General features: G+C 38.1%; 1 non-coding gene across 1 annotated transcript; it reads right to left on the bottom strand.

Annotated features, from left to right (window-relative positions):
- Positions 1-82, bottom strand: TRNAS-GCU (transfer RNA serine (anticodon GCU)). Its single transcript has one exon. It is a non-coding gene; the product is annotated as a tRNA-Ser (tRNA).
- Positions 83-7,340: the final 7,258 nt, after the last annotated feature.

Raw genomic sequence — 7,340 nt, 5'->3', positions numbered from 1 at the left:
CGTCGCCTGAGAGATTCGAACTCTCGCGGGGAAACCCCATGTACTTAGCAGGCACACGCCTTAACCACTCGGCCAAAGCGACGTTCCATGCTATGTACTCCCAGTAGTTTGTTTAAATCACCATAATAAGCGCTAATGCCGCTTTTGCAAACAAAAAAGCAAATATTTCAATAGTTCACGTTCACTTTTTGTGACATATCGAATTTTATTTTTTTATGGTGATGAGAATTTCAAATCTCCGCACGTAGATTTTACGACAACCAAGATCGCCCTGTCTGACTGAATTGATCAGAAAAAATTTTTAGTCACTAGACACAAAAGTTTTGGAGGTTTTTGAGTCACATAACAACAATGAGATAAATCAGGACCGTTGATTTGATTCCTTTTGTCAGACTGAAAAAAGTCTCTCAGAAGATAAGGGGTATCCAGTTCTATAAAACGACTTAAAATCTAGCTAAGAGTTCCGTTCATAATATGTGCCTCATTTAAATTGAGCAGTCTCATTTAAACGACTTAAAAGAGGTCAGGGATCCTCTTCGAATTCGACGAATGCATCGACCAGCACGTTTCACATGTATCTCGGGAAATAAATTTCGTTATATTGCAGTATGGAGGTCGATCCCCCCACAAATGCGGGCATCAGAAAATCACCGTAGAAATGGAATCTAGGGGGAGATCGATCTCTCACGATCCTCGCTCTATTAAGAAACATAAACGTAGGAGATCCTGTCCATCTCTCCGTATATTCGTCGGTCATTGCCCAAAAGGTCCAGTTAATAACAAGAAAAAAACCAAGGCACGTATTCTTATACCATACCCATACATACCGCGTCTAACCTCGACGTTGCTCTGAAGAACGAGCATGGAGGTGTACAAGTTTTTTTTATGCACGTTTTCAAACAGACGGTCGCAAAATACGTACATGTTCCATACAGCTGTGCTTTACGCTTAATTTTTTCTACCAACGGAACTCAAACCATAGAGGAGAAGCTCCGGTTCAAGTGTGTTGAGGCCCCTCGACGTTACCCAAGGGGCGGAACCAAACTTTCTCTTCCAGCACCGAACCATTGTCCTGCCCTGGTTCGGTGATTTTCTGGGAGTCGCCAGCGAGGCCCTCCTTCTCGGCGGCGGGCCCAAATACCCCAGTCTTCGGATTAGGCGCCCAGTACTCCTCGCCTTTGAGCTCGATCACATCGTCCGGCACCACTGCGGGCCGCACCTGCTCATCCACGTTCTTGTCGTATACGGAGGTGTGCACGTTCCTCCTAGAAAACAAAACAAATGCGACACAGCAAATCCCCATTAGTACGCAGTCCCCACTCATACGGAAACAAAGAATGGGATTTTGATGATCTCGTGGGAAACAGAAAGTCCAGATAATTTTTCGGACGAAACAAACAACATAAAATGACAGAGAAGATCATTTTATCATAGTTCAGTAGAAGAACCCATCTGGCACTGCTCACCCATCAGGCCTACCAGAAATGCCACCGGTGCACCAACCAGAAGAAAAATGACCAACCTGTGGAAGATATACGACCGGCAAACGATAGCCGGCGGCCGATTGACGTGCACGTTTTTACTTTACAAGAGAAGTTCCTAAAGGACGCAGTAGGACTACGGAGGCAAGACTGGGAATTCCATCTTCTAAACAGAAGATGTACGATGGATGCTCTCATTCCCCAAAAAGACCAAAATATCCCTAAAGAAAGCACTCGACTTTAGGGAAACTGAGCAGGAGTTATGTGGTGCATCAGGTTCTGGACACAAAAGAGTAGGAAACAGTGAAAGAGTAAAGAAAAGAATAAATAGCAGGCATGGCAGAATGACAGGCGGGGCTGCGTGGCCTTGCAACAAATCCTCGTGAAAATACAGAGGACGCCTCGGGGCAAAGAGGCCGTACCAGATTCGGTGAACGGAATTCGAGTCATTTATAATTTATTTGATTATTTATCTGGAGATCTCAAAAATCCGTGTGTGAGTGAAAAGAACGACAGCCGATAATGCCACGAAAGGCTGATTCGATAAACAGATAAGCTAGGCTAGAGGACTTATCCACTTTTTTTCCCTTAATTATCTGGGAAAGAGAAGAATGCAACTGGTCTAATCGCCGTTGAACTTATCGGTTCTTCATCGACGGAGAGCGCAAGGCTGACACTGGAATCATCTGGATGACAGAAAAGTTTTTTGGGAAGAGCAAAACAAGCTAGATTATAGTGGCTCCCACTGTCACGGAAAAAGGACACATGTCCCGTCATCTCCGGGCCAAAGTATCATTTTCTCGTATGAAGTTCATATATCGCGAGACAACAGCGATAGCGACTTACCGGTCACGGAGGAGAACAAAGAGAGAAGTAGATCATCGAAGCAATTCCGACAAAGTGAGAAAAAGTTGGTAGGTCGTTAGGTAGGAAAAGTTCGGGGATGAATGACGGAGGAGAAATGAAGAGTTGCAGCATCAACAAGATGAAAGCTCAAAGCTACCAAATTAGCATATAAAAACATTCATCTGAAAAAAAAATAAAAAAAATCAAGCAGCATTCCATCCAAGATCATCAAACCAAATTGGCAAACACAACTATTCATTTGAGAAAAAAATAAGCAGCAGGCACATTTTCGTCCAAGATCATCGAGAAAGTACACAGAACCGAAAAATATAGCGCCTTGTTTTTTCTCCAAGATCACATACTAAATCTTCCGAGCAAAATTTCCATCAAAACAGGCTCAAAATGAGCAGTAAACAGTAAACACAAAACATGAGTTAGCCCCAATCAAGACTCCTACAATGATCAGCAGAGAAATTCCGGCAAATCAAAGAAAGCAAGCGCGACCGCCACCGTTTACTCTTCCAGCCCTATCAAAGATCAACATTGACAAACTAAAGCAAAAAATCCTCGAACACCTCGAGAAAAAACCTAGCGAAATTCAAAAAACAAAACAAAAACACAAAATCAACTCCAAAACTACCGTAAAACATTAAAAGAACAGATCAAAATCGCACAAGCGCAAACAAACTCCAAATTCCTCCCTAATTTCAAAGTCATTAACGGTATAATACCTACCATAGATCATCCAAAAAACAGTAACATTGACAGAAACACAAAATCACCACCAAAATTAGCGAAAAAACATATAAAAACTGTTCCTAAGTCGCACAAAGTAAAAAAAGACTTCAAATCTCTCACTAATTTCAAAAACAGATAGTAGCCATAACAGTAACACCTTCCAGCAGACACCGGAGCGGCTCCGCGGAAACTCCCGATCCAGTTTCCGCCAACGAATCGCTTCCCCACGATAGTGAATCCTCGCCTCTGCAAATTGCCTGCCATACAAGAAAAGGCGATCTTACTTCGATAGCTTACGATTCAGAGAACAGATGACACACAAGCTGCTACTTCTGTCTCGTCCTCACCGCCCCCGGCCGCTATTTATAGGCGATATCCACAAGCGCCCTCCTTTAACACTCCGTAACTGATTTCACCGTTCCGTGCTACGGTTGGTATTTTTCCGTTACTTAACGACGTTAGTAATTGCCTCGAGATGGCTGAGTGGCCTCCTTCATTTCTAACGGCGTTACTTAAGATTCGGAAGGAATCGGAATATCCACGTTTTGTCAGAAAAGGCCAGAAGGCGTGAACTATAGAAAATGACTGTTTTACCCTGACAAAAAGTCTAAATTTCACTGCTTTATATCGCATGTTATATTAACAAAACTGGCCCGCCGTACGGGTTGGAAGTTGGATTAGAGAGGATGACAGATGAAACGAAATTACCCAAAGGGGTGGAGGAAATTACTAAAGAGATTGATGGGTTGGTCCGGAAAATAAAGTTTAAATTACCGGTCGGTCCGAGTTAAAATGCTTCGATTTGATAAAGCTGAGCCTTATGAACCCGACCACAAACCCCATTCTTCCTGACTTTATCCTTGACCAATCTAGGCTTAGACCCATATGAACCCCATCTACATTCATTAAATTTTATAAAACTCTAAAATTTTAATCTATAAATTTATTAAAATTAATAAATAAATAAAAATTTATGATTAAATAAGTTTTTTAAAAAAAATCTAATATATAAATTAACTAAGTTTTTTTAATCGAAACCCATGTCTTATGGTTAGGTCAAGTCGGGGGTTCCTTACTTGACCCACCTAAGTGCACAATTTCTATTGCTATACACTCTTTGGTGGGGTAACATTTTATACAATTGAAAATGAATTTTTTTAAGGTTCTAAGCCATTAAACCCTAAAAAACCTTAAAAAATAATCGATAGTGATACTAATGTTCAAAGTCATACTTTGACTCTTTGAAAGTTGGAACCATCTCTAAGTTTAATTAAATGGGTCACTTGTTAAGATTATTATATTAGATCATGTTTCAAGCTATGTGTCACAAATTTGTACCCTCTTTAAGGAAACTTTTGGCATGTCTCATGCACAATAATTGAGATTTTTAATATCAAAAGGTGAGATCAAAGCTTATTTTTTTACTAAGTTGCTTTTTATTATAATTAATATAGGAGTTTATACTTTAATATAGACTTTAGGGATTATCGGTATGTCATAAAAAAATTATGGGAAAATTTTATTTGATCGATTTTCTTACTTTAGCATAATATTAGTATTTATATTATAAATAATAATAATTTAAATTTAAATAAGAGGTAAATAATCAGGTTATTTTATTTTTTCTATATTTATTTATTAGAGTAATAGGAAATTATTTTTTTATTATTTTTAATAATTTTCAAGAGTAATGGGAAAGAAGAAGAATTAAGAGAAAATTTGTTAAAAAAATGATGAAAATACTGAAAAAATTTGCTCAATTTATAGAATTTTTAATATATTTTCACTTAATAATGTATTTAATTTTTATTCTCCTATTTTTTTAAAATATTTGATTTCTTATTTTAAAGAAATTGGACACATTCACATTTCACACAGTCCATTGAAGCTTTCCTGCGGTCCTCTTCCATCCCTGCTCCGTCTCCATCTTATCTCTTCCAAGTTTCAATCAGTCATGGCAGTAATCGTCAACTCTCTCTTTTATCTTTATTCCTATGTAAAATCAAACGCGGAACGTACGCGACACCCTTTAAAAACTCTTTCCGAGCAGCAGAAACAGAAATCCAAGCGAAGACCAGAAGGAAGAACGAACGAAAGATTCGTTAATAGCGCCGCTGAAACAGAAGTCCGCCATCACTGTCGTTGCTGTCGCCTATTCGTCTGCTCCCGACTTCCTTATCTTCACCACCTCAGCATGATGTGCCGTCCCCCAGGTTCGATAGTGGCGGGACCCAATTGTCAAGCCCCATGCTGCGAATCCGGGTAACAGTTGCTTTTTCGCTTTGTCTAATCTCCTTTTACTCAGGCCGGTGGGAAACTGGGATAATCTTGGTTGGGGAGGTGAATAAATAAAGAAAGAGATGACAAGTGTCCGCTTCTGGGTTCCCATCCTGCTTGGGAGGTGGTTTAATGGTGGTTGTAGAGATGAAAAGGGTTTAATTCTTTAGAATTTTCTGCTTCTGGGTTGAGAAGAAACAGAGTGCTTTATTGCCTTTTTAGTAAACAACTGGGGGAAGGAGATGATCATTCCTTGCCTCAGTTGCAGACTTCCCCAGGTGGCTTGTGTTATAGATGAAGGTCAGCCTTTGAAGGCTCCGAGTTTGAGCCTCTATTGAGAATCTTATTCAAAGATGGTTATCATTGTCTAATTACTCCAATATGAATAAAAAATGGAAAAAACAATCTTAATTGGACCAAACAACAAACCCTTTTCATGCTTAGGTTTTGCCAAACCCACCCATATAAATCTAGTTATATGTTGAATTATTTATAAAGAATACACTATATTTAATTAATTATTTGTAGGATTTAGGATCTTCTGATAATATTGTAGATAATCGGCACAAGAGAAAGAAGAAGCTGAAGAAGGGGAGAGGGAGAAAAAGAACGAGAGAAGAAGAGAGAAACCGAAGTTGAGAGAGTTTGAGAGAGGAAGGAAGGAGGATTAGGTTAAGTGACGTCTTAATCCTCCCCTTCGATGTATTTATATTAATAGGAGAAATAATAATTACATCATTACCCTTTACCATAAGAAGGGAGAAAATGGACAAAAATCAAAGGTAAATTACATTATTACATTATATTTTGATCTTTAATTTCCAACACTCCCCCTCAGGTTGGAGGAGAGAAAACACTATAGATACCCAACTTGCTGCATATAGTGGTATGAATTTTTTATGTTAATGGTTTTGTAAGTATGTTTGCCACCTGTCCTTGAGATAAAACATGTCTGAGAGATAAGATACTGATTTTAAAAGTTTCTTGTGTAAAAGGATAATCTAACTCAATATGCTTCGTTATCTTGTGAAATACCATATTTGAATGGTTGCCTAGTTATTACAATATAATTCCATAGTGGATTCTTTATAGAATCCCAATTCAATAAGAAGAAATCTAATCCATAGAAGCTCATTGACTGCTTGAACTATAACTTTGTATTATGTTTTTACATTGGATTTAGCAATGACATTATGCTTTTCGTTTCTCCATGTGACCAGGTTTCGTCCAACTAAGGTACAATACCTAAAAGTAGAATTTTTGTCATCAAGTGATCCAACCCAATTTGCATCCGCAAAACCTTCAAAGATGAAGTAGCCATGATTTTTTAGGTAAGTCTCTTAAATACCTAATTATCATCTCCAAAGTTTGTCAACTAGTAAGTTGTGGTTTATGTATATATTGACTAACTACACTTACTGCATATGATTTATCTGGTTTGGTCAATGTGATGTAAATAAGTTTTTCTATCAGTCTATGATATTTACCTATATAAACATCTTCACCAAAACTTGCACATAGTTTTGTGTTAGCATCCATAGGAGTATTCGCTGGTCGACATCCCATCATCTATTTGTCCTTTAGTAAATCAATAACATACTTTCTTTGAGATCATACGATTTTGTGCTTTGATTGGAATACCTCGATACCTAAAAAATATTTTAGAAGTCCAAAATCTTTCATTTTAAATTATTTGCATATCTTCTTTTTGTCTTCTTTTATATTATCTGCATCACTGTCACTTAAGAATATATCATCCACATTATGCGAGTAATATATCATCCGCTGGTATTATTGACACAGACAAAATGATCGACTGTGTAAAAGTTGAATCCAAACCGCAATATTGTTTTACTAAATTTGTTAAACCAAACTCGAGGAGACTATTTTAGGCCATATAAAGACCTCATCGATCTACATATTGACTCCCCCTCAACCACAAAGCCATGCCATATGGTTGATGCATAATATATCTTCCTTAATATCACCATTAAAAAA

This window comes from Aristolochia californica, unplaced genomic scaffold, assembly GCF_029961685.1.
Source record: "Aristolochia californica isolate CCGP_79_NKW_82.1479 unplaced genomic scaffold, dmAriCali1.0.hap1 SCAF_6, whole genome shotgun sequence".
NCBI lineage: Eukaryota > Viridiplantae > Streptophyta > Magnoliopsida > Piperales > Aristolochiaceae > Aristolochia > Aristolochia californica.
The sequence above is the reverse complement of the archived record's forward strand: the minus strand, read 5'-3'. Positions and strand labels throughout refer to the sequence as shown.